General features: G+C 42.2%; 1 protein-coding gene across 3 annotated transcripts in view; it reads left to right on the forward strand.

Annotated features, from left to right (window-relative positions):
* Nucleotides 1–27,889, forward strand: part of HTR4 (5-hydroxytryptamine receptor 4) — a 973,132-nt gene that overhangs the window by 189,298 nt on the left and 755,945 nt on the right. Inside the window, exon 2 of one of the 3 annotated variants that reach the window (XM_073651352.1) lies at nt 27,711–27,800. The exons of the other annotated variants lie outside the window; for them this stretch is intronic. The gene's annotated coding sequence lies outside the window, so the exon portion shown is untranslated. The remainder of the gene's footprint in view (nt 1–27,710; nt 27,801–27,889) is intronic. 3 annotated transcript variants of the gene reach the window in all.

A 27,889-nucleotide genomic window follows, 5' to 3' on the forward strand; every position in this document is an offset into this window, starting at 1 on the left:
AAATTCAATCAAATTTTCCTGCAGAGTAGTACTCCCAGAAAGAAATACTCCTGCAGAGCGTAAATAAGCTATACAGGCGTAACTGATTTTTTTTTTTCTTTACTTAAACGAAGCTCACAATACTTAATCAAATGGTCAGCTTTACCACAATAAAGACACAATCCCTGGGCGAACCTCCAGTCTCTTTCCTAAGAGGGGAGCGACTTCACCCCAACCTCCTTCGGTTCTCCGCCGTCAGAGCAGATTTTCTGGAGACTAGGACCTGGCATTACAGGAGTCTTTACCTCATTCTGTCTAAATCTCAGTCTCCTATCCACACGAACAGCTAATTGCATGGCATCCTGCAGAGTCTCAGGTGCAGGGAATGCAATTAGCAAATCCTTAACCCTTTCACTCAGACCAGCAGGAAAAAGACATTTTAGAGCTTGATCATTCCATTTAACCTCTGAGGCCCATCTTCTGAAGTGTGTGCAATAATTTTCAACATCACCTGACCCCTGATTCAAACGCCTGAGTTCTGCCTTAGCAGATGAGATTCGATCAGGATCGTCATAATAGCCCCATAGCAGAAAAAAAATTCTTCTACAGACCTTAAACAGGGATCATTAGGTTGGAGAGAAAAGGCCCACCCCTGTGGTTCTTTGCGCAAAAGTGACATAATAAAACCAATGAGCTGTTATTCATTCCCTGAGAACCTTGGTTCAAACAAAAATATAACAAACAAGCATTTTTAAAGGAAAAAAAATCTTGCTGTTTACCATAAAAAGCATCAGGCAGTCCTACCTTGGGTTCCACAAAATGTGCTTAAGAACAGCTACGTGTTGGACGCCTCCAGAGACAATCCCTGCAAGCGTTGAGCCAAATCCTGGATGGAAACCATACTGATCCCCGAATTTCTTTCCTTTTAGTTTTTTTAGGCTGGACTTACTGTTATGATCTGCAACAAGTACTAAGGAAAGATAAGGGAAAACTGTCACTACAATAAAACTAAGCTGAATCCCTACGATGTAGCGGGCTGCCTGTTCCTAGCAAACAGACCTGCCTTAGTCCTCGGCTAGTCTGAACGAAGACCTATAAAATAAGGGGAGGGGTCCCTAAAAGGACTAATGAGTGGAACAAAAAATGGGACACCTCCTAAACAGAGAAGTTGTTGCAGAACACAAAAAGACAAACAGACAAAATAAGTACTAGAGGTCCCAGAAGGACCAAACGAACTGACAGAGAAAGGCACAGAAGCACCTGGCTAGAGAAACAGTCAAACACTGAAGTCCAGCACAGCCAAAAGGGCAGAGCTGGAATATAAAGGCAGATGGTCAAGTGACCGCAAAACACAAGATGGAAAAAACAAACAGGAGGGTTGTGTCACCAGGTCTCAGGGGCCAGGAATACTTTTCTTTGGATCTTAATCCTCATTATTTGCTTAAAAAGGAATCCAGAGAACACCGTTTTTGGGAGAGGTGCTGCTGCATCAGGGACAGATTTGCTTGTGTATTAGGTAGTGTAGGGAGAAAAACCATAAATTACACATATTCATCTTAACAAACAGTCCTTCTGAGGACTAATCTATCTGCAGAGATATCAGGCAGGCTGGGTGTATAGGCAGGCAGTGTATATAGTAGACTGCAGTGCATATAGAACAAGAGGCTCCATTCCAATTCTGCCTTCTGCTGCTGTTAAATATTTCTATACAAAGGCCTAGGTCTCAGGGGCCAGGAATACTTTTCTTTGGATCTTAATCCTCATTATTTGCTTAAAAAGCAATCCAGAGAACACTATTTTTTCTGTGCCATTTGCTTGTTGGCACTGCAGAATACAGCCAGGTCCTTTCCATATTAGAGCGCTAGAAATCCAGCTATTTAAAACTGTGTTTTTTCCGTCAAACGGATCACATATACGTTGTCAGAAAATGCTGCCATTTCTGGCCTCCATTAAAAATTTCCTTTAGTGTGTCATTGAAGCAATTCACCGCAGTTTGCTGTTCAAACTACTTACCTATAGGCTAGGTATTTAAAACTCTGTTTTCTTATCACACTGATCACATATAAGTTCGCTCCGAACTCAATCATTTGTAGTGAGCGTGGAAGATACTGTCCTCCATTTAAAAAGAACCTGAATACCTACCTCTTCCGACAAGCCTACAACCTGCAGTAACCACCGCTCCACCACATTACTGCATGACCTCCTCTACCCCCACCTACTGTATCCTCACCCATCCTTTGTAGACTGTGAGCCCTCGCGGGCAAGGTCCTCGCTCCTCCTGTACCAGTCGCTGACTCGTTTTGTTAAGATTATGTAAATGTTTTTGCTATGTACAGTACAGACCAAAAGTTTGGACACACCTTCTCATTTAAAGATTTTTCTGTATTTTCATGACTATGAAAATTGTACATTCACACTGAAGGCATCAAAACTATGAATTAACACATGTGGAATTATATAGTTAACAAAAAAGTGTGAAACAACTGAAAATATGTCTTATATTCTAGGTATATATATATATATATATATAATGCAAAAAACCCCAGGGAGAAAGAGGACTTGAACTCTAGTGCCATCTATTAAATGTAGCAATCCTAAAAATGAATATTGACCCTTTAATGAGCCTTGCAACATGACTTAGGCTAATCAGCCAAACCACACACTCTATTTGAAGACGTGTTTCGAAAAAAACATTAGCTAATGTGAGGGAGGCCTTTCTATGCTTAGGAGTTACCCATAGGTAACTTTTGTGACCTCATAGACTACTATAACAGCTTGCTCTTGGAGTGATATTTGTTAGTCGACCACTCCAGGGACACTGTCTGCAGATTGGCTATTATCCTAAGTCACATTGCATGACTCTTTAAAGGGTTGATTGTGACTTGTAGGATTGCTGCTTCCAATAGGTGGTTCTATAGAGTTCAAGTCCTCTTTTTCTATAAAGAGGCAATTTGCATACTCCATTTTTACACTATCTGTTTAACTGTGGACTGGTGGAGTGCAAACTCTTAGGCTGCATGCCCTCTATGCTTTTTTCAAGCATTTTTGCCGAAGAATTTCGGCAGCAAAAACGCTTGGTAATACGTGTCCCATAGTCCCCAATGATGATCCGCATGTGCTGTGCACATGCTGCAGAAATTTCCGCTGCGGATTATCATTGCGTAAAAATGCGCAGCATGTCCATTAATTTTGCGGACACGCAGTGTAATTGCCGCCATTGACTTGCATTGAACATGCGGATATTATGCAATTCTATGTGTGGATGGTACCCGGGTTTGGAGAAGAGGAGACTCTCCTCCAAATCCAGGTACCATAGAACCTGTTAAAAAAAGAATTTGAAATAAAAAATAAAGATTATACTTACCTTCCAATGGCCCCCGGTGTTTTCTCCGCTACGTCCGGTCTGTTGTATGGGTCGCGGTGGGGTGAAAGGACCTGCCATGACATCATTTAGTCATGTGACATAGGCGGTCGCGTGACCTGTCACTTGACTAAATGACATCATGGCAGGTCCTTTCGTACCACCGCGATCGATACAACAGACCGGACGCAGGGGAGAAAAGACCGGGGGCCATCAGAAGGCGAGTATAATCTTTATTTTTAATTTTTTACCATTCTTATTCTTTTTTTTTTTCTTTAACTATTACTTGGTCACACTATATAAGTCCATGCCGGTTGCATGGATTTATATAGTGTGACCAAGTTGTCAAGCACTTTTCCAAGTGATGCTAAAATCGCTTGGAAAGCACTTGATAACCCGCATGCGGAAATGCATGCAAAAAAGCTTGACAAACGCTTCTACCTGGCAGGAAAAATGCATGTAAAATCCGCATGCGTTTTTCCTGCCAGGGAGAAGCGGAAAAAATATGCATTTCTGCATTGTGGGCACTTAGCCTTAAGAAATGATTTTGTAACCTTTTCCAGTCATATAACCATCAATAACGCTTCTAAGGTCCTCAGAAATCTCCTTTGTTTTGGCCATAATATACTTCCACTTACAGATATGTGATATTTGTCATTTTTTCATTGAGGAAAATGATCCCAGTCCAATATTTTGTTTTACTTATTTTAGATTTGTGTTTCAGATCTGATGTATTTTTACATTAAATTTAGGCAGAAAGGTGGAAATTTCTGAAGAAATCACAAACATTCAAGCACCACAATATGTATGTTTTATTTTGAAGTACTTCACTGCTTGAGAAGTCTCTTTTGTCTGTATTCCGGGTATGGAGATTTTTTTCATTCCAGAGACGAATAGATTAAGACTTTATGTCTGCCTTTGTATTTAAACTTGATTAGCATCTTTTTTAGAAGCTTATAATTAATTTGTATAGGGGCTCTGTTTTAGAAAGATTCATGTTGGTATTGCTTTTAAATAGGAGGCACTGGAGATCCTGGATAATTTTAGAACTTACTTTTTATACAGAAAATACAAGACAACACATGAGGATTTTATAAAAATATTTTCCTCAATATGTTAAAAAACATCTATTATCCATCTGCTGCACTACCTTCTGAGTGTCTAGCCAACAATTAAAATTAGTGAAAAAAATGTAGGAGCGAATTTTATTGTGCTTCACCGACCAGGAATGAGCCTGAGCTTATAATTGCCTGTCCACAATATAAGAAAGTTTCAAACTTTGAAATACCAACTTGATTGCATAGTATATATTATAGTGAGATCAAGAATTCATGTGCCAGATGGTGGTTAGTTAGAAATATAACTGTAGATCATAGTATTAAGAATTAGGGGCCAAATAGTAAATTGCAAGCTACTGGTAGATTTTAATGTTAATTTTAATGTCAGTTTGATTTATGGGGAGAAAGAGCTGTTTTCTTTAACCTCTTCAAGACCTTTGACATACACATATATCATGGTTGGGTAGGGGTTCTAGACCTTTGATATATTGGTATGTCATGGCGATCATACCCGAAACAGGAGCTGTGCCCACGTGATTGCCGCCGGGAGCTCCGCTTACGTGGTAGTCTAGCCCTGCCTGTCATTGCCAGGAGCAGTGCCTGAACACCCCACCCACTGTTTAACCCTCTATATGCTGTGATCGATGTCTATGACAGCATTTGGGAGGCTGGATGAGGGAGAGAGCTCTTTCTCCCTTCCGATCGGAGCCCCCGCGACATCATCGAGAGGGCCCGATCATTGTCATGATGACTTCTGGGTCTGTCAGCGATAGTGGCCTGCTTAGACCATGCCAGGAGCATAGTCTAAGACAATGTTCCCCAACTCCAGTCCTCAAGGCCCACCAACAGGTCATATTTTCAGGATTTCCTTAATATTGCACGGGTGATGGAATTATTACCTTGTGCAGGTGATGGAATTATCACCTGTGTAATACTAAGGAAATCCTGGTCTGTTGGTGGCCTTGAGGACTAGAGTTGAGGAACCCTGGTCTAAGAGACTTCTGTCAGTGCAGCACTGCTGCGCTACAGGTATAAATTGATATACCTATAAAATGAATTGCAATGCTGGTGCACTGCAATGCATTATACCAGAGATCAAAGTAATAAGTTAAAGTTCCATAGAGGAACTAAGTGAAACAAAGAGTAAAAAAAAGTTGACAATTTAAAAAAAATAAATAAATCACAAAGTAAGCTAAAACAATGAAAATACTATTATACCAATAAATAGGCATTTATGTAAAAAAAAAAGAAATATACAAAAAATACACTTATTTGGAATCACTGCATCCAGAAAGACCCATCCTATAAAACTGTCACACTAGTTAACCCATTCAATGAACACCGTAAAAAAAATGGCAAAAAACTATGCTTTTTCATCATACTGCCAAACATAAAGTAGAATAAAACACTATCAAAAAGTCGAAAGGAAATAAAAATGGTGTCACTGAAAACGTCATCTCATCCCACAAAAAATAAGCTACCATACAATATAAATAAAGAAGCTATAACTCTCAGAATACAGCGATGCAAAAACAATTATTTTTTATCTAAAATATTTTTTATTGTGTAAAAGCAGCAAAACATAAAAAAAATTACATAAATGTGGTATCACTGTAATTGTACTGACCCAAAGAATAAACCTGCCTTTTACCACAAGGTGACCGGCATATAAAAAACTAAACGAAAAACAATTCCTGTATTGCTGGTTTTTGTTCATTCTGCCTCCCAAAAATCGGAATAGAAAGCGATTAAAAAATGTTATGTGCCCGAAAATGATACCAATAAAAGTGTCAACTCATTCAACAGAAAAACGAATCCTCACATAACTCTGTCGTCATATACAGCTCTGGCAAAAATTAAGAGACCACGGCAAAATTTTCATTTTCTCTGATTTTTCTCTTTATAGGTATATTTTTGAGTAAAATGTACATTGTTGTTTTAGTCTATAAACTGTCTCTGAAATTCAAAGCTAAAAATTTTGTATTTATTTGCAGCAAATGATAAAGCGTCAAAATACTAAAAAAGAAACAGTGCTTTCAGACCTCAAATTACTCATGTTTTAACTCGGGAACAGTTCAGAAATCAATATTTGGTGGACTAACCATGATTTTTAATCACAGCTTTCATGCGTCTTGGCATGCTTTCTACCAGTCTTTCCATGCATTTCAATAGAAAACTGTTCAGTGGTCCCTTAATTTTTGCCAGAGCTGTATATAGAAAAATGATAGCTTTCAAAATATGGCATTGCAAACAATAAGGCTATGTGCCCATGATGCAGAAATGCTCCGGATTTTTCCTGAGCTGTTCTGCATCTCCCTGGCAGAAAAAATGCATGCGGATTGTACATGCGTTTTTCCTGCCAGGGACATGCGGATGTGAAGATCTCTTCACATGCATTTCTGCATGCGGGTTGACAAGCGCTTTCCAAGTGATTTTAGCATCACTTGGAAAGTGCTTGTCAACTTGGTCACACTATATAAATCCATGCAAACGGCATGGATTTATATAGTGTGACCTTAAAGAATGTTTAAAAAAAAAAAAAAAAAATTAATCTATACTTACCTTCCGATGGCCCGTGGAGTCTTGCTTCGCTCCGTTCTCCCATGTCGGCAGCTCGTGGTACACTGCACTGAAGGACCTGCCGTCACATGACTATGACGTCAGCGCAGGTCCTTCAGTCCACCGTGATCTGCCGGCAAGGGAGGACGAGCGCAGCAGGGGCCGTCAGAAGATAAATATAACATTTTTTATTTTATTCTTTTTTTTTTACAGGTTCTATGGTACCCGGGTCAGGAGGAGAGTCTCCTGTCCTCTAGACCCGGGTACCATCCGTACATTAAATTGCGTGGAATGTGTATCTACATATGCAGTGATGCGCAATTCATGCATTTCAATGCAAGTCAATGGCGGCGAAAATGCAGCACTTCCGCAAAATAATTGGTAATGCTGCGTTTTTTTCCGCAAAGATAATCCGCAGCGGAAATTTCCGCAGCATGTGCACAGCACATGCGGATTATCATTGGGGACCATGTCAGGCCTTCTACCATCCGTTTTTTAAGCGTTTCTGCAGCGTCTTTGCCGCTGCGGAAACGCTTAAAAAACGCATCGTGGGCACACAGCCTAAAAGGCATTTTTTAGTGTGTGACAGTAGCCAAACATAAAAATCTAATATAAATCTGGTATCGGTGTAATGGCACCAACCCGAAGAATAAAGTTTGTATTATCATTTATACCGCATGAGGAACTGCGTAAAAAAAAACAAAAAAAACAAAATTCTTGACATACTGTTGATTTGTTTATTCTGCCTCCCAAAGACTGCAGTAAGGCTCAGCTCAAATTTATCCTGCGCTCTACGCTGAGCTCCTGCATATTTCAGAGATTTACACAGAAACCACGGTGTAATTCCGACGGAGCCCCCAGCGGAAGATTCCATATAATTAGGCAGTTGGAGACATTGTGGATGCTGTTTGGCCTATGATCCGGAGGAATCCATCTTTTGAAGGACGCATAAAAGTTTTGTGCACCTCTGAAAAGGACACCATTTAATAGAGGCCAGGCGGAGTCCAGAGTAACTCAGTTGCCTCATTATAGTGAATGGATCCATTGGGGGTTTCATCTGAATCACGTAATTCGGAGATTTAGATGCAAACCCCGATGTAAGTGCTCAGCATAGAGCACAAGATAAATGTAATCCAAAATGTTACCAATTAAAGCTTCAACTCCATTCACAAAAAAAGCAAGTCCTCACTCAGGTCTATCATCTGTCAATGGAAACATAGGAGGCTTCCATGTTACTGGTAGTGTAGCACCCTGAGGATTCGGCTGCTACAGGGGTATTACACCTCACGCCAGAGGTGTGGTATTCCACTCCCGGGTAAGGATGGAGTGTGGAACTGAGCTAGTAGGCTGCATGCACTACATACATCCTATTTCCGGGGGACAGAACGACGGTACTCCCACCAGTTTATGTGCAGGTACGACAGCGTCTGTCCCTGGCTGGAGTGGGAGGGGGGTGGAACATCCCAGTAGTGTAGGGGCAGATAGGGGGAGTAGTCTGGGTAAAGATAGGAGCTCATTGGGTGCTGGTCACCTGAGCTCACACATAGAGGGAGTATATAAGGTGGGCACCATCTTAGAACAGGGTCAGAGTTTAGCCTGAGGAGCAGAGCAGAGGAGCTCAGCCAGGAGGGCTGACAGGGAGCTGTGGCTCCGGCTGGGCCCAGCTCCAGAGCAGAGCCTGCAGAGGGAGAGAGGAGAAAAGAAGGACCCAGAGAGGAGACAAGAAGGGAACCCCAAGATCCCAGAATAAAGACAAAAGGGTGAAGGGTTGGCGGACAAGGGTACCGGATCCCAAGCTGGCAGAGGCCAAAACCAACCTTAGCCAGGAACCGGAGGTCGTGGTCAGGATCTGCCACGACCCTCACCAAATCCACTAGAAAGGCACACCGAGTATAGGGTCAGGGAGCCCAAAGGAGGCTTGACCACCAAGAGACCCGAGGGAGCCGGCCAAAAGTGGATCCCTGGTGGGAACGGCCAGAGGAAGGAAGAGTCAGAAAGGAGCTCAGGACCACGCTCCGGAATTGCCTGGGGGTTGGCCGAGTCCAGGACCTGGTGGACGCAGCACGGCTCGGGTGGTCACTCAAGGCCAGAGTGACCAAGAGAACACCAGTAAGTAAAAACCCTGAACTGCATCTCCTGACTCTGAATCCTCTTTCTGCATCAGCACAACCCCCATCATCTACACCTGCTGCCCTGAGGCCATACCCCTCCCGTTGGGGGTTATACCATCACTGCTGCACATATACCACCGGCCTCAGTGGACTGCTCTGCAGCGGCGGCTTCAAAGCCGCACTCAACGGGTGGCGTAGTCGACAATCAAGATAACATCTACTGCCATAGACTGCCACTTAGTTTGACACCCTGGGCACGGACCGGGTCACCGCCACAAGGACTACTACCCCCATCGAGATCCGGCTCCGGGTATCCCCTACAGCACTGGCCCAGGGGGCGCGTCAGTAGCACAAAGGCTCTGGAAAAGCATTGTGGCTCCTTGCCCTTCAAAAGAAATCCAGCAAATTCTTCATTCCCAAATCCAAATGCCCCCCTCCTTTCTGATCTCCAGTGTGCCTAAACCACATTTAGCGTCCACATGTTTGACATTTCTGTAGCGATGAGAGCCTCCTTAATTTACGACATGCGTGTCTGCAGAAACACCAGCTGGGCACAATGTATGTGCACTACAACATACTGGGCACTGCAATGTACGGGCAGTTCAATGGCAGATTTGCAAGTTTCACTCCGAAAAATCCACTGATACTTGTTTTTGTAAAACACCCATGGAATCAAAATCGTCATTACACCTGTAGTTAAATTTCCAGAGGGGTGTAGTTTCCAAAATGGGGTCACTTGAGGGTGGATAATGCTCTTCTGGTACTCAGGGGCTCTATATATGGAGTCTGCAAACTATTTTAATTTGTTCTCCAAAAGTCAAATAGTGCTCCTTCCCTCCCGAGTCTCAGTGTGTGGCTAAGCAGCACTGATTTGCCACATATAGGGTATTGCCACATTCAGCAGAAATTGTGTGACAAATTTTGGTTCCATTTTTACCTATTTACCCATGTGAAAATATAAAATCTGGGACTAAAAAAATTTTTGTGGTAAAAATTAACCTTTTTCTTTACCGCCCAATGGTATAAAATTCTGTGACACACCTGTCTTGTCAATATGATCACTGCACCCTTAGATGAATTTGAGAGGTGTAGTTTGTAAAATGAGCTCAATGTACCATAGACACAGAAAACAAGGGTATTTGGTATACCCAGCTTGTTGCCCGAGCACCATGCACAAGACCTTCAAATCCCCACACACTTCACAACCGTGGCCTTCATATTTAAGTTTATGAAGAACCAATTCCAAGTTCTTGTAGGCTTCCTTCAAGCGTACGGAATGACCTACAGGGATGGAAGTGGCATAAAATTGCTTTGAAACTTCTTTTTGAAGAATCTATAAAAAAGATGCCAGTGAGCTGAATCATATTGGATTTTGAATTGACCCATCAAACCTTCGACATCGATGCAATAAACCAACTTGTCTTCCTGGGCAAAGTAAGGAACGAACTCCTTTTCACAATGTCTGAACCATGAAAAAGACACTCCTGGTAACAATAAATTAATGCCTTTGAGCCTTGATCCGAGTAACTCAGCGGCATCTTTGGGAAGATTCAAGTCTCTTACTAAATCCTTCATGTCCTCCTGGGAAAAAAATTTTGGTCTTGTATCATCTTCAAAGTAAGAACTTCATTCGTCATCTGGTTCAGGTATGTTTCCACCTTCATCAGAACTAGGTATCTCTTCCAAGAAAGCAGGGGACTTGGGTACTGGTATACCTGTGCCATGGGGGATGGGACAAATTGCTGAGTGAAGATTGGGGTATGAAATGGAAAGCTACCATTTGGAATTATACCCTTTCACATTGCATGAACAAAAGTAATAGTCGTCATTATGGTTCTTTTGCTCTAGCCATACCATAGGAATACCATTGCGAAAAGCTTTCGGAGGTCCTCAACACACCATTTGCACACTTTATGAGGCGTCGAAACTTTATCTTGATCTCCAAGTTTTAGTCCGAAGTTTGCGAAGTATACTTTTTTCACAAAGTCTGTAATATTCAGCTGTTGATTCAACACTGTATATTTACCACAAATGAAACCGAAATGGTCAGGCGAATTAATACACTTCCGCAAAGCCATAAGGCTGTGTGCCCACGATGCAGATTTAATGCATTTACGTGGGACCATTTCCGCTGCTAAAATGCATTAAAAACGCATGTTAAATTGTCTGCCATGTTTCCCAATGACAATCCGCATATGCTGTGCACATGCTGTGGAAATTTCCGCTGTGGATTATCATTGCGGAAAAACCCACAGCACAACCATTTATTGTGCGTAAACGCGGCGAAGTCGCCACCGTTGACTTGAACCGCATAACATCCGCATGTATACATGTATGCATGTGACGTGCCCCCTGGGCCGTGGGGTACTCGGTGCCGGGCCGGTCGGTGCAGGGGATGTCACAGTGGCAGTGATCGGTCCGTGACCCAGGGCAGTCAATAAAAGGTTTTTTTTTTAGAGTTTTTATAGTTTAATGTTCGTGATGCCACCTGTGGTATGTGGCTATGTGAAGCCGCCGCTGCGGAGCAGGTCCTCTGGAGCTGTTGGTCATGCAGCAGAGTTGGTTCAGCTCTCCACAGGTAGAGCTAAGCTAATGATGGCTAATAATGAGGTAGCTCTTGTTGTGCAGTGTAGTGCAGGGCTGGTGATGGTGCAGCAATAAGTCACAGAGACAGTGGGGTGCAGTCTTCAAGGTTTACTCACGATTATGACATTGCTCCTGGTTACAACGGCCAAATTATAACCACCCGCGACGTTCTGCGTTCACCGAGGCAGGGGTTCAGCAATCCCTCAAGTAATTCAAGAGTACTTAACGGGACCCCGTTCTTTGTGCCTTTCTCTGTCGTCTTCCTGCGCTGGCTCTCACCCTCCTGCCCTGCGCCTCGTAACCAGTGTCCCAAGCGGGTAACCTCAGATCTGGGCAGGCAACCTGGAGTTTCCTGGAATCTGTGCGGCTACCTTTTTGGCGATTAATTGTGGCTGTGGGCAACTACACCTTGAAAATGTAGAAGCCTCCGGTTCCTAGCTGAATGTTGTAATTCCCACTAGTTAGGGGCCGGTCCCTTTGCGGCCTGATCCCTCCATGTCCTGGTAGATTCGGGCGTACGGGTGGCCTCAAGCACTTCCTGTACCCCTAGGATATCCCCTCTTTCTTTCCGGAGACTTCCTCCCTGCTCCTCTCTTCTCTTCAGTCTCACCTCCTGGGCCTCTCTCACTCAGGCCCGCTCCTGCTCCTTTCACTGTCCTCCTCTGACTGAACACTTTCTAGATGGTTCCATCCCTTCTTATACTGCTACCCCCTGTGCTCCACTGAACTTCTTCCTCCACCCACACCCACTACATGGTTCCGCCCCCCAGCTAGGGACCAAGGACTGTGCTCTCCCTTAGGAGCAATCTCGCCCTTCCCTCTGAAGTGGAGTGTAATGGATTCAAGTGTGTGGGTCCCGGGCAGTACTCTATCCTTATTTGAGAGTGGGATACCACACCTCTGGATGAGATGCAGCACCTCTGTGGCGACTGAACCCTCAGGGGCTCCACACATGCGGTTGTTATGCGGTTCAATGCTCGGATGGTACCCGGGTCTGGAGAACATGAGACTCTCCTCCAGACCCGGGTACCATTAGTTTAAAAAAAAATTAAACAGCAAAAAATAAAAATACATTTAATTAACTCTCCGGTGGTGTGCTCTGTCCTCGGCATCCCGCGGTGTTCTCGAAGGACCTGCGGTGACGTAATTTAGCCATGTGATGGTCAGGTGACGGCTGACATCAGCGGTCACATGACCTGTCAGCTGACTAAATGAAGTCAGCGCAGGTCCTTTCTGAACACTGCGGGACGCTGAGGACAGAGCATGCCCTCGGAGAAGGAGACCGGGGGCCTCCGGAGAGGTAAGTATAATGTTTTTTTTAATTTTTTACGTTTTAATTATTTTTTTTACTATTGATGCTGCATTTAAAGCAGCATAAGTTGGTTACACAATATAAATCTATGTTAGTTGCATGGATTTATATTGTGTGACCAACTTGTCAAGCACTTTTCCAAGTAATGCTCAAAATCACTTTGAAAAGCGCTTGAAAAAATGCATGCGGAAATGCATGCAAAAACGCTTAAACGCTTCACCCTAGCAGAAAAAACGCATGTAAAATCCGCTTTGCGTTTTTTCTGCCAAGGAAATGCAGAAATGCTCAGGATAATTTCTGCTTCATTTCTGCATCGTGGGCACATAGTCTAACGCTAATTTAGGGAAACATGGTTGATGAATGAAATTCCAATCAAGTTTCTTAAAAGCATAAGGACCTTTCATTATGTAACTAACCACCTTACTGCCACCAGCCAATCACACAGTTCTTATTGATGTTAATGGGGAAAGAAAATAAGCTGACTGCCGATGATTTACACCAGAGTTTGCAGAAGAACCTATAGGTTTGTGGCAAGTCCTGACATTTAGGATTTTTTTCAATATTTTTTTTTGTTATCAAAACACTAAAAAGCTGTTTGATTATTTTCACATAATTTCCATGTATTTTGGTCGCAGACCTGTGTAATGGGTGACATGGTGGAAAAAGTTCTGAAATGATTCTTCTTGGTATGATTTCTTACATGACAAATACCTGGCATTTTAACTTTAGTGTGTCGACTTTATATATATCTACTGTGTGTGTGTGTATTATTTAGTTGGAAATGTCATGTCTTGGGCTTGATTCTCCATGTGATGATATTTTAGCATATTTCATTTTAGTGATCATCACTTTATTTACACAAAGGGGTCATTTATATACTACTTTTTGGTAGCTTTCCTATAAAGTAATTAGTTAAGTTCTTAAAGTAGTTCTTACACACTTCAGTTTTAATGACCCATAAATTAATGTATACAGTTAAGGAGATAAATGTCTAATTGAAATCCTTGAGATAATTTAGGGTGTGTAAGGACTTCTTTTGTGTGAAGTACTGTACATTCATGCAGATTGCAAGTATTTTCTACCTAACAGGCTTCACAATGGTTTCTAAGCTTATAGCCCTTATAACTTGGCTATGTTGCTAGTCATCTGGCACTAAGCAATCCAAATATAGAAGACAAACACTAATACGTCATTGTAAATCCATTTAATACATAGATCCACCTTATTTGCTTGCTGTGCACTTATAAATCATTACGGCCATTACGGTATTTTTAGCATAATGGTTCAGTAGTGCATTGTTTCCTTGTTGTGTTTAATAACTAAATGAGTTATTTTAATGCTTCCTTTTGGATAATGTCCAAGCAAGTTATTGTTGAATGAAAACTGAAAGGAGGGAGAAGAAGCTGTACACTTTGAATGAATGTGAAAACGAGATTCTTAAGGGGTGCTGATTCTCTTTGAGGAGATGTAGCTGGCATATATAGTCTTGCAGGCTATGCCTCTTGGTTAAAAAGGCAATAATTCTCCTCCAGAATCAGAAGAAATACATTATGAAGCAGCTCTTTAAATTTGATATACTGTATGTAGCTCCCATATTTCTAGATCACTATATAACTGGTTGACGCAGTAAAAATATTATGCCCTTAACTTTAAATGGAGTAGGTGATAATCATAGTTTGCTATAGTTAAGGGGGTATTCCCGTCTCTAAGATCTTATCTCAATATGTAGTAGGTGTAATAATATTAGCAAATACCTCCAATTAGAAATGTAGTATAGTTCTTCTGATTCGCTATGTCGCTTACCTCATTTGCAGAACATTGCAGTAGCTTAGGTATCCAGGCTTATGATTAGTCACATAGTGTTAGCTAGTTATTAGCGGTCGTAACTATGGATACCTAAGCTACTACAATGCCCAGCACATGGGGTAAGCGATATAGCGAATCAGGAGAACTATACTACATTTCTAATAAGAGGTATTTGCTAAAATTATTATTATTACACCTACTACATATTGAGATAGGATCTTGGAGATGGGAATTCCACTTTAAGTGTGTTTTATATTTATTTTTTGTTGTCTATGCTCTTTCTTTGCACAAAAACCTATCATTGTTGTTCAGAACTATTCTGGTCAGAACTGTTAGTTCTAAATGGGTACTTTAAAGTTTTAATATTCACCCATCAAAATGCAAGGCATATTACTTTTCTGCTTGTATCATTATCAATCTTGACTTGGACCAGTCCTCCCCTGGAAGCACTGAATACTCTTTGCCTTTGGAGACTGCATTGCATTGTCACTGATTAAAGTTAAAGATGATGTAAGCTGATGTAAATATGAAAACTCTTCTAAATGTCATTACTAATATACTGATGATGTATCCTCATGATAGGACATCAATACCAGATTGTAGTGGTCGGGACCCCCATAAAACAGGTGTTATTTCTGGCAGCACTCAGATGTGCACTGTGTATGGAGTTGAAGACCATCACTACACACCCTGTTTAGTGGTTTCTACTGGTTACTACTGATTAATATCATAGTAGTGGACAATGTCTTTAATTTACAGGAAGTCTTGAGATACCAGTATTGTAAAGATGGTCATACAAATGAGATAACTTGAGAGAACGATTGGCCAACGGCTATCTTTCCTGACTTTCCCATACACACTATCGCTTGGCTCGGCTGAGCACTTGTATTCTCAATGGCGAGAGCAAAGTGAGGGATGCGGAGTTCTATCGGCAGAACAAATTAATTGATTGATACTGTCATGGGAGAGTTGGGAGACCCCACACATATCAACTAATTCTGCCAAAATCACTGGTTTCGACCATTTTTAATCTAATGTGAATGTTGCTCTTATCACATGCAAGCCTTTACCTTATTGGCTGTTATGCCATCTTCTTACCTTGCTGCAAAGTAAAGCTGCCAACAGCCTTTTTCCTCTTCCACAATTTCCAGAGATTCTGAAATTACTGACTGCCATAATCATTTAGAAAATGCTTTTACTACTGAATAACAATTGTGCAGTGACCATGAAGGTGCCAAAGAGTATGAAGTCCCTAAATCAGGGGTGGGCAATTCATTTTCCTGAGGGGCCACATGGGAGACCCTGACTGTTGTGGAGGACCGAATCAATAGGCTGAAATTTAATTCTACTCTATATTAAAATTAACATATTCTTTATAATTATTTTATATTCATTGTATCCGTTAATATTGAAAAGATTAAGTATGCTGACATCCCCCTATATAGCAGATGAGCTTGCACACCGTCCCCCTACATACAGTGTGAGCCCCCCCACACAGCCCCCTATATACAGTAAGAACCCTCACATAGCCCCTCTACGTACAAACAAAATGGAAATTGTTATAAAGTTCACCACTTTGTAGAGAAAATATCCCTTTGGCAGTGCACGGACATATATTGCTGTGTAGGCAGCAGCCAGTGACTGTTTTGGGTTATTCATGAGCAAATCCGGGGGAGGTAATAGTTAAAAACAATAATTTTTTGAATGCATTCTAAAACTAAAAAAACTGAAAAAAAGACAAAAAAAGGAAAAAAATCTATTCCCTTACGTTTTTCAAACTGTCATGTTCTTAGTCATAGTATGGTATGATCCCCTAGCGTAGAAGGCTCCAATAAATAGTATACGAAAAGGAAGTGACATGAATCAATCACAATTTATTAAAAAAATAAATTAGATTCAAACTTAGAATTCAATATATATATATATAAGATCTGACCTAATTTTCATGCCCTTAGGGGTTCTAGTATCTAGTTTAAATATTCATAAGGATTCTTTTTGATGTAAAATATGTGATCTTTTCCCTCTCCATCTGGGTGGAGGAATCCTTTCCATAGCATTAACCTTGAGTGAGCTAACATCACCTTTATGGTAAATAAGGAGGTGTTGAGAAGTACCTGATAGACTTAGGCCACGGTCCCACGATCAGTATTTGGTCAGCAGTCGGTCAGTATTTTTTCTCAGGAGTTTCAGATAAAACTAGGTGAGGAACAATCAGAGAAAAGGTATAATAGAAACAAGTCTGCAATTCTGCATTTATCACCCACTCCTTGTGTTGTTTCCCACTCCTGAGAAAAAATACTGACCAAATACTGACCAAATACTGATAGTGGGGCCGTGGCCTTAGTTTGCATATCATCAAAAATATAAAGTGCTGCGGAATAGGTTGGCGCTATAGAAATAAAGATTATTATTATATACAGTGTATGTTCTGAGATGCGTCTTTGTAGTGGTCTGGTGGTGCATCCCACTTACTCCATTCTACATTTCTCACATGTAATGACAAACGGTGTATGTGCTGCTCCAATTTATAAAAGAATTAATGATTACTGATGGGCGAACCCGTCACTGTTCGGGTTCGGTTAATGTAGCCGAACACCGAACAGTTTTTTTTAAAGTTCGGGTTCGGGTACCAGAACAGTAAAGTTCGGCGTCCGTACCGAACATCTACTGTTCAGTCCTGGACCCCGAACACGGACTTCATCCAGAAGTCCATGTTACCGTTCGGGTGTTTCCAGCGTAGGAAACACAGGCTCTGATCGCGGTAATTGCAGGTGTCCGCATGATGCCACAGCGGTGACAGGTGACCCAGCGGTAAATATATTACCGCGGGTCGTAGGCGCTGGCTGATGGTACTACTACCACCATCACCCGGCGCCTCCTGCCATAGGAAACAGCAGGCACAGGCGCCGCTGGATGGGAGCAGTATTCTCCCATCCGCCAGCTTCGGTGCTCTGCGGAGTGTAAAAAAAGAAATGTTAAAATTAATAAAAAAAATAAAAATAAAATAATACTCATCTACACCTTGCCCCCGATGTTCTCCACACCTGCAAAAAATAAAAAAACACCATATACTCACCTTACAGTTAATCCCTGAAGCCCACAATCACCTATAATAAAAGTAAAATAATAAAGCAATCTCATTCTTACCTTTCCGAAGCAGTCCAAATATCGAGTGTCCCACGAAGATTCCATGAACAGAGCGGCCACACTGTAAATAAAGGTAAAGATGAGGTTGGTTTATTATTTTATTTTTATTACAGGAGATCGTTGGCTTTAGCTGAAATAGGTGTAATGGTAAGTATGGTTTAATTTAGAATATTAGAGGAATTCTGTCTTTATTTCAAATAATATATTTTTTTCTGGGTGTGGGTGTTTTATTTCACATTTCACTTACACTATGGGGTTAGTAATGGGGGCCCGCTGTTTCCTATGGCAGGAGGCGCCAGCTGATGGTGGTAGTAGTACCATCAGCCGGCGCATATGACCCATGGTAAGATATTTACCGCTGGGTCACCTGTCACTGCAGTGGCATCTTTGTTTACAACTATTACCTCACTTGGCTTTGCTGCTGGATAACCCAAACCAGTTTCCTTCTAAATACAGTATAAGCCCCGACATAGCCCCCTATATACAGTGTTATCACCCACATAGCCTTTCTACATACAGTATGAGAATCTTGCATAACCCCCATATACAGCATGAGCCCAACAAAGCCTCACTATATACGAGCCCTCACAGCCCCCTAAATACAGTATGAGCCCTCATATAGCCCCCTAAATACAGAATGAGCCCTCATATAGCCCTCTAAATACAGAATGAGCCCTCATATAGCCCCCTATATACAGTATGAGGCGTCACATAGCCCCCTATATACAGTATGAGCCCTCACATAGCCACCTACATACATGCAAACATCCCATTCACATATGGAAAAAGAATACATACTCACCTCATTCTCATTCCCCCAGCACTCTGCTCTGGTCTCTGATGCACTGACTCTCCGCAGAGTAGACGCGATGTAATGACGTCATCGTCCATTGTCTCAGTTACACACGCTGATTGATGGAAGGAGGAGCCAATGTATTCACCACTGTCTGCATCCTGAGGATACAGATAGCGGCGACATTGGCAAGTAGGCAGCGGTGCACAGGCTGTGGGCAAGGGCATTGTGCGGCCCACGGCCCACTCTTTTCAGCTCATCAACTGTCTTTGTCTGCTGGTCAGACTAGAACAGCCAGAAGTCTGGATCTGGCCCAGTGCCTGTACCTTGCCTAGCTCTGCCCTAAAGGATTTTATGTTCGTATCCACAACTTAGAGTATTTAGAAATGACATGAGAAAATTATAAGTAGCCTTTGAAATATTAATTCTCACAAGCATATGGTCTCACAAGGGGTCTGAGGATCTCATCTCAGTACCTAATGGCAGTCAGGCTACCTCTGACGAGCACATGGAGGGCTGTGCGGCCCTCCAAAGAAATGCCACCCCACACCATTACTGACCCACTGCCAAACCGGTCATGCTGAAAGATGTTGCAGGCAGCAGATTGCTCTCCACGTCGTCTCCAGACTTTCATGTCTGTCACATATGCTCAGTGTGAACCTGCTTTCATCTGTGAAGAGCACAGGGCGCCAGTGGCGACTTTGCCAATCCTGGTGTTCTGTGGCAAATGCCAAGTGTCCTGCACGGTGTTGGGCTGTGAGCACAACCCACATCTGTGGACGTCGGGCCCTCATACCACCATCATGGAGTTGGTTTCTAACCGTTTGTGCAGACACATGCACATTTGTGGCCTGCTGGAGGTCATTTTGCAGGGTTCTGGCAGTGCTCCTCCTGTTCCTCCTTGCACAAAGGCGGAGGTAGCGGTCCTGCTGCTGGGTTGTTGCCCTCCTATGGCCCCCTCCACGTCTCCTGGTGTACTGGCCTGTCTCCTGGTAGTGCCTCCAGCCTCTGGACACTACGCTGACAGACACAGCAAACCTTCTTGCCACAGCTCGCATTGATGTGCCATCCTGGATGAGCTGCACTACCTGAGCAACATCTGTGGGTTGTAGAGTCCATCTCATGCTACCACGAGTGTAAAAGCACAACCAAAATTCAAAAGTGACCAAAACATCAGCCAGAAAGCATTGGTACTGAGATGTGATCTGTGGTCCACACCTGTGGAACCACTCCTTTATTGAGGGGGTCTTAATAATTGCCAATAATTTCCATCTATTGTCTGTTCCATTTGCACAACAGCATGTGAGATTGATTGTCAATCAATGTTGCTTCCTAAGTGGACAGTTTGATTTCACAGAAGTTTGATTTACTTGGAGTTATATTCTGTTGTTTAAGTGTTCCCTTTATTATTTTGAGCAGTGCATATAAATCTAACCAATCTAGCTAATAGCTTATTGAGTGTGCGGTCTGAATTATATATGATAGTTGTACAAGTGGTGGTAGGATCCAACAGATGAGCCATGGAACACCTAACTCCACTTTCCTTGTGCAAACCAATGTGTGTAAATACATTTTAAGGTTTGCCCTTTATCTTGTTTAACTTACTTTGAAAGCAGAACTCTGAATTAAGATCATAGGTGATAGTCCTTGATGATGTATGATTAACAAATCATCATAAATTGACTGCTGCCTGAGGCACAGGAAATGTAAAAATATTTAGCTTGTCCTTTATTAATACAAATACAGTGGTGTGAAAAAGTGTTTGCCCTTTCCTGATTTCTTATTCTTTTGCATGTTTGTCACACTTAAATGTTTCAGATCACAATACAAATTTAAATATTAGACAAAGATAACACAAGTAAACACAAAATGCAGTTTTTAAATGAACGTCTTTATTATTAAGGGAAAAAGAAATCCAAACCTAAAAGGCCCTGTCATTCAGCATTTCATTGAATAATAAACCTGAGTGGCAGTTAAGACAGAGTATATGGCACATGACAGAATAAAAAAATATTTCTAAGCTGTATATAACTGATACAGAATTATTAGCACTGCCCCAACTCAGCGTATCAATCTGTTGCAAAAGATTTCTGCATTACGTTGGTTTAGTAAATGTAAAAGGCAAACTTCATTCATGTAACAAGCCACACAGTTTTTGCCCTTTTGAACTCCAGAATAACAGTCTCTTACATTATGTCATATTCATTCAGGTAGACTTCTATTTAGTTTTAGTATTCACATTTTAGTGTGGGATTTTCTTTCAATTGACATTTATATAGATAAAATAAATCTAGTATTAACCTATTGAAGGTGTATACCATACAAATCTTACAGAGAATGTTTTGCACTTGATGAAACCCAGTAATTATCTGGTGTGTGTTCAATAAAAAAAATACCAGCTGTTCTTTCCTGGTAATTAAATGGTGGATTTATTGTATTGATGACAGGTGCATGCAAAAACTTCCTTTTACGTGTTTAGATTTGATATCCATATCTTTCAAGGAACTTAAAAAGAAGGCAGAATTACAGTTATAAAAAGGAAAATGTAGACCGTATACTTTAATCGTCAGAGTAGTGTCATATAAGTAGAGCTTAGACTCTTCTTGTTTTAGGCTAACATGGGTATGAATCATTCCTTAAAGTTACCCATTCATTTTATATAGCAGTCAGTTGGGCATTCCTTTGCCTGTCTATCCTCTGTCAACTTCCCTATAGACATTACTGCTCAGCTCTGTCTAGTGTCCCAGTGGTTTTAATGGAGAGGAAAAAGTTCAGAAAGATCAAGCAATTAAACTCAAATGGCTATAACCTTCTTTTACCAACATCCTGTGTAAAGAGAGTCAGAAGGCTACTAAACACATTAGGTGATCAACCTGTTCTGCCAAAATTGGCAGAATTTGGCAGATGTTAAAGGGAACCTGTCATGTGAAAAAAACGCTATTAACCTGCAGATATTGGGATAGACTGCAGGTTAATATAGCTCTGAGGCCGTGTGGCCACTACACTGAAAGCCCGACTGCCTGGAGATGAACTTTATTCCTCCCGGTAACCTCAGGGTTTCTGTCATAGAGGCACGCCCAGCGCGGTTTCAGTCACCACTCAATACATAATGAGCAGCAGCTATAACTAAGCCCCAGCACTGACTGGCAGCTAGTTCATCAGTACATTATAACAGAGCCAGTTGTCAGTCAGTGCTAGGTATGCAGTTACAGCTGTCGCTCACTATGTCTAAAGCGGCACTGTCTGCACCTCTATGACTGAAAGCCCGAGAATTAAAGTTTCATTTTCTACTTGCAGCAAGGCTTTCAGTGAGGGCGCCGCACACCTTTAGAATGCTATTAACCAGCAGTTTAACTTCATATATGAAAATTAATAGCTTTTTTTTTCACATGCTAGTTCCTCTTTAATCTAAAGCAAACATAATCATTTCATGCCTTTTCAGAAATATCCTCACCCCCAGGGTGTAGCCCTAGAAAAACGAATGTAAAACAATAAAGGCAAGTCTGGCCACAATACTATCTGAGAGTTACCAGGAGAGTAGTAAAGGAAGATCTAACTGTACAAAAATAAGATTAAGCTTTAAAATTTCACATGAATTTGGCATATTTTCATTGATGTAAGCTGTAAACAAAAGAGGTAAGGCTGTCTTAATGCAGTAAAGGCTGCCCCATTAAATCCAAGTATTTTACCACTGTGGCAAAGTCACTATTAGTGTCTCGGAAAGGAGATAGGTGTCATTGAGATTCTGTCTCAGTGATGTGAAAACATGGAAGTTTCTCCTGCACATTAGGTGCTGAGAGAGTTAACAGGGCCACGTTTACAAGGGAATGTTTTCTAGTGGATGACAAAGTGCAGGGTGGGACGTCATCCACCCTATCTCCAATCCAGGGAGGGTCTGGGCTTTAAATAGCCAGCCCTGACACTCGAGTGTGTTCAGTACCTGGGTAAATCTTGCTCCAAAGAGGAGCTCACACGTGCTGTGATGAACCGTGAGAGCTTAGTTGTGAGAAGCCAGACCTTAGCCTGAGATACGGACTGTGCTGCAAGTTTTGTATTTTTGTATTTTGTTTTGTCTCTTTAGCCAAATGGGCTGTGTTTTCTTTATGGACTCAGGGTAGTTTTATGCCTGCTGAATAAACTAACCCCAAAATTTAAAGAGACAGTATCCTGTGTTTACCTCCGCATCAGCCGAGCTTGTCGTTTTACCACACCACCTCCAAGGTTTACTGAAAATAGATAAAATCTGGATTCTACCTCCTCTAAAATGTAAATAAGAATGCCTTAAAGTACATTCTGCTAATCCAGAAATTCAAAGTAATAAAAATGTACTATAAGAGTGAATACTATAAGAGTGCATACAGACAGGCCGCCCACAGGAGTTAAAATCGCTGTTGTCTAATTGCTTAAACAGGCTTGGTGCATTTCCATTTTCACAGAACAATCTTTGAGCACAATAGTATCTGTCTGAAACTTTCGTCTGAAACTTAAGAACAAGATGACATTGTTTCACAATACATTTAGTATTTTGGCATAGAAAGCGGAGACATTGTTAACAAAATCAAAGACCTGTAGATCCACTAGCATATACTTAAACACGTGAGCTTGAGGTGCAAGATTATTATTCTAAATGTTGGGTAAATCTACAATCTAAACACAAGACCAGTACATAATATTTATTCTGGACAAAATACAGAGTCCAGCAAAAAAAATGACTTCTGTTTTGTAATGGTTTCATTGTGTCCAAGCAAAAACATAATATCCTCATCTGTCATATACATATTTTGTCATTATTTTTAGTTATTAGAAAACAGGTGGAATATTAGGATGAAGGTTATGCCATCATTTATTTACCCCGTTCATTAAATCCCCTACTGCAAGCTATTACTTATACTGGAAGATGTATAAAGCTAAACATAGATTTTGTTTGTATTGGAACGGAATTTTAGGTAACTTAGGTAGCTGGCTATCACCAATTCCTTGAACCATAAAGGCAATGGTTTAGAATCTGACTGGTGCAATTTCTATTTATTATCCAGGGCCTAGTCCTGAAGGTTAAAGCTAATGATTCTGCATCATCTGACGCAGTTGACTTATATGAGTGCCACTGTTTTTAAAGCACCACTCCAGCTTTGTTTTTATTGCATTGCTGGAGTGGTACTTCTAACCCAAGTTCCCTGACCCTAGTTTAATACTTACCTGCTGCTGCCTTCACCTTCCGGTCTGTCTTCTGCAAGTTGTGACCTGCCTGGATTGCTCCAGTGCATGCAGGAGTGAGCAGGAGGTCACTTTTCAATTTAAGTCTTTAAGATCCTTGTTCTGGCTCTCATGGACTTACATTGAAAACTTGTGACTGTTACTTCTGACTCCAACCAGTCAGAAATTCAGTCCAAGACGGGACTGGTATGGTGCCAATTAGGTGTAGACTAATGTTGAGCAAATTTGTTCGGCATTTCAAATTCATGTTCGTGTTCGGGGTTCCGACTTGTTCTGGTCAAAAATCAGCTCCGCCCATGAACATCCCTGATGTGAACATCTGCGTGACAGCATGGCAAATCAGGAATGTTCATGGGCGGAGCCGATTTTTTGGCGCGAACCAGTCGGAACCCCGAACACGAATTTGAAATGCTAAACAAATTCGCTGAACACTAGTCAGGGACCTTAGATTAGTACCAACACTACAGCGGTGAAAAGAAAAAAAACATTCGTATAAAATATTTGTTGTCCCGCTAAAATGGAAATTAATACATCTTACTGATATACTTTCATTATTATTGATGTTGCTCTTTTATTGCAGCTTTTTTACCACAGCCTTGAAACTTTGTTTCTCCATTTGTTGGTGAGCGGTATGAAGGATGTCTGGCTAATTTCTGTAGCTAAGCAAGCACTTCTCTTTTACAGTTAGTGGAGATACAGGAACAATAGGCTGGCTTAGCTATTGGATTGAGCCTGATAGTCAGAACCCTTTTATCTAGAGATGGGCGAACCCAAACAAAAATGTTCGGCGTTCGTATTGGATACGAAGTGTTTAGGCATGAACACCGAACACGGACTTTCTCCTGAAGTCCGGTGCAGTGTTCGGGGAAAATCCATGGTGGTGGGGGAGGAAAGAGAGAGATTTTTTTCTTAACAGTTCGGGCAGCCATTATTTTCAATAGGGTTCGGGTTCTGGCGGAAGTTCGGGTACTGTTCTTTTACCAGAACCAAACTTTCTTAAAAGTTCGGGTCAGGTACCAGAACCTAAACTTACACCGGTCTGCCCATCCATATTTTTAACACCTCTACAACACAGGAAGGGAGAAAAAAAGCTATTGTCTACTGCGTCGGAGCAAATGAGGATGTTGAGCTGCCAAATACAGAACGAGCACAAAGAAATATTGGAGTAAAGTATAAAAGTATATTAGCATCTTGTATTCATTCTAAAGACACTTCTGCTTGACTGACAGTTCAGACTAACAGCATCATCATGCCACTGGCCCAAACTGTGTGCTTTCTGACGCTTCAAGCAGAGGCAGCTCTGTCTCTACAGGATCGGATGCGCATAGTATCACTGATGCTTAAAAACTATATGGGAAATAAATTTTACGCACTGCGTTCCTTGCTAAACTTCAGCTTCAGGCAATGAGCAGTAAACAATACAATTAAAAATCCCCTTTCTTTTAGAACCGAGAAGATTTTTTTCTTGTTTTTACAATTTTCCAGATTTAATATAATGAAAATAACTCTTTAATTTTAATCACGTATAATAATTTTTATTGCGACTAATATATTGACAAATACTACATTAAGGAATTGTATTATTATGTTTATAATTAAGTATTTATTATTAAGTATAGTGATAAAGGATATATACAGTACATTAAAAGATCAGTCTAATCTTGCCTTTATTTTTTTTCTTGAACATTTTCTTAAATGATGATTTTTATTTCTATAGCGCCAATGTTCTGCAGCATGATGGGAAATGGTATTTTTAATCCATAGAAAGTCTCCACTTGATTATCAATAAGTAGTAAAATATGTCACAACTCTTATGATACGTCATATGGATTTTTCAAATTGAAACTATTTTAAGTTCTCAAACAAAACATAATTCTGCCAATTTGCAGAAACAGGATGCTATATAAAACACAATGGTCTATAGGATTGTATTGACTTGCTACGTGACAATAAATAGGCAATGTACTTTAAAATTGATTTTCTTTGATGCCTGACAAAATGTAATGCTGATCTCATGTTTTTGTAATGGGTTCATGTCATGGCTACAAGTGCGATAATTTGGAACTGCCATGCCTAAGCAAAGGTCCAAATAAAGAGAAACCTTTGAAAACCTTGCATTGATTTACAAGCCGGCATAATCCGGGGCGGAACTACCGCCCGTGCAGCCGGTTCATTGAACGGGGGCCCCGAGGGAGAGGGGGCCCCTCCAGCCTCCAGCAGGGCCGCCATCAGGGCATGACTGCCCTGACTCCAGTATGGGGCCCGGCCGGTAGGGGCCCCCTCGGGGGCCCCCCTCTTGTGCGTCTCTCTCCTCATGGGGCCCCCGGCCCCATGCTATGCGCCGGGTCCGGGACATTTCAGCGCTGAGCTGCGCTGTTGCAGCAGCGCCTTCATGATTCCCCTGACTTCCGGTCATGTGACTGTGCCGTCACATGGCCGGAAGTCAGGAGAACCTGGTGTCAGCGATTTGGACGAGCGCCAGGATTCTGCAGGGATCGCATGGGGGTAAGTATAACAAGTTTTATTTTTTTTAAAATACAATTAACTAGGAGTGGAGAGATGGGAGAAGCACATGTGTGTGTGTGTGTGTGTGTGTGTGTGTGTGTGTATGTGTGTATGTATGTGTGTGTGGGGGGGGAGATGGGAGATGCACATGTGTGTGTGTGGGGGGGGAGATGGGAGATGCACATGTGTGTGGGGGGGGGAGATGGGAGATGCACATGTGTGTGTGGGGGGGGGAGATGGGAGATGCACATGTGTGTGGGGGGGGAGATGGGAGATCCACATGTGTGTGGGGGGGGGAGATGGGAGATGCACGTGTGTGGGGGGGGAGATGGGAGATGCACATGTGTGTGGGGGGGGAGATGGGAGATGCACATGTATGTGGGGGGGAGATGGGAGATGCACATGTGTGTGGGGGGGGAGATGGGAGATGCACATGTGTGTAGGGGGGGGAGATGGGAGATGCACATGTGTGTGTGGGGGAGATGGGAGATGCACATGTGTGTGTGGGGGGGATGGGAGATGCACATGTGTGTGTGGGGGGGATGGGAGATGCACATGTGGGGGGGAGATGGGAGATGCACGTGTGTGGGGGGGGAGATGGGAGATGCACATGTGTGGGGGAGATGGGAGATGCACATGTGTGTGGGGGAGATGGGAGATGCACATGTGTGGGGGGGAGATGGGAGATGCACATGTGTGGGGGGGGAGATGCACATGTGTGGGGGGGGGGAGAGGATGAGAGAGGGGCACATGTGGGGGAGGGGGATGAGAGAGGGGCACATGTGGGGGAGGGGGATGAGAGAGGGGCACATGTGGGGGAGGGGGATGAGAGAGGGGCACATGTGGGGGGTTTGAGAGCTGCACATGGGGGAATTGGGAGTAGGGGGATAATGAGCTGCACATAACGAATGTGGGGTGGGGGAGAGTAAATGATAAATGATGATGGGGTGGGGAGAGCACGGACATGATATAATAAATTGGGGCAGGGGGTGCATGTAAATATTGAATGCGGGGAGCAGGAAGTATAGAGTAGGGGGCGTTGCGGATGCAGGAGTGTGACTGGTAACAAATTGGCGGAAAGAGTAGAGGTTCTAATTAAATTATATATTAAGTGCCTATTTACAGTTAATGGGGGCACAGTGGTGGATTACAATTTATATTTGGAATGGTAGGTTGCCTAATAACTAACCATATATTGATGGTGGATGCACGTCTGTATTCAGCTGCGTAATGTAGAAGTTGGGGAATGTGCTCTAGATAACTGTGTTATTTTATGCAGAGACGAGTCCTGGCTGGAAGACGTGATGGCGGTCTGTGCTGGATGAAGGAGAAAAGCGAAGATGAAGGACTTCACCTAGAGACGTCACCGGTGAGTCAGTCTATTACATGTACACTGTGTATAATGTCACTGGTGATCACTGTATTACCTGTACACTGACACTATATACAGAGCTCCTG

Source organism: Phyllobates terribilis, unplaced genomic scaffold, assembly GCF_046119375.1.
Source record: "Phyllobates terribilis strain yellow unplaced genomic scaffold, ASM4611937v1 Scaffold_11__3_contigs__length_659146591, whole genome shotgun sequence".
NCBI classification, from domain to species: domain Eukaryota; kingdom Metazoa; phylum Chordata; class Amphibia; order Anura; family Dendrobatidae; genus Phyllobates; species Phyllobates terribilis.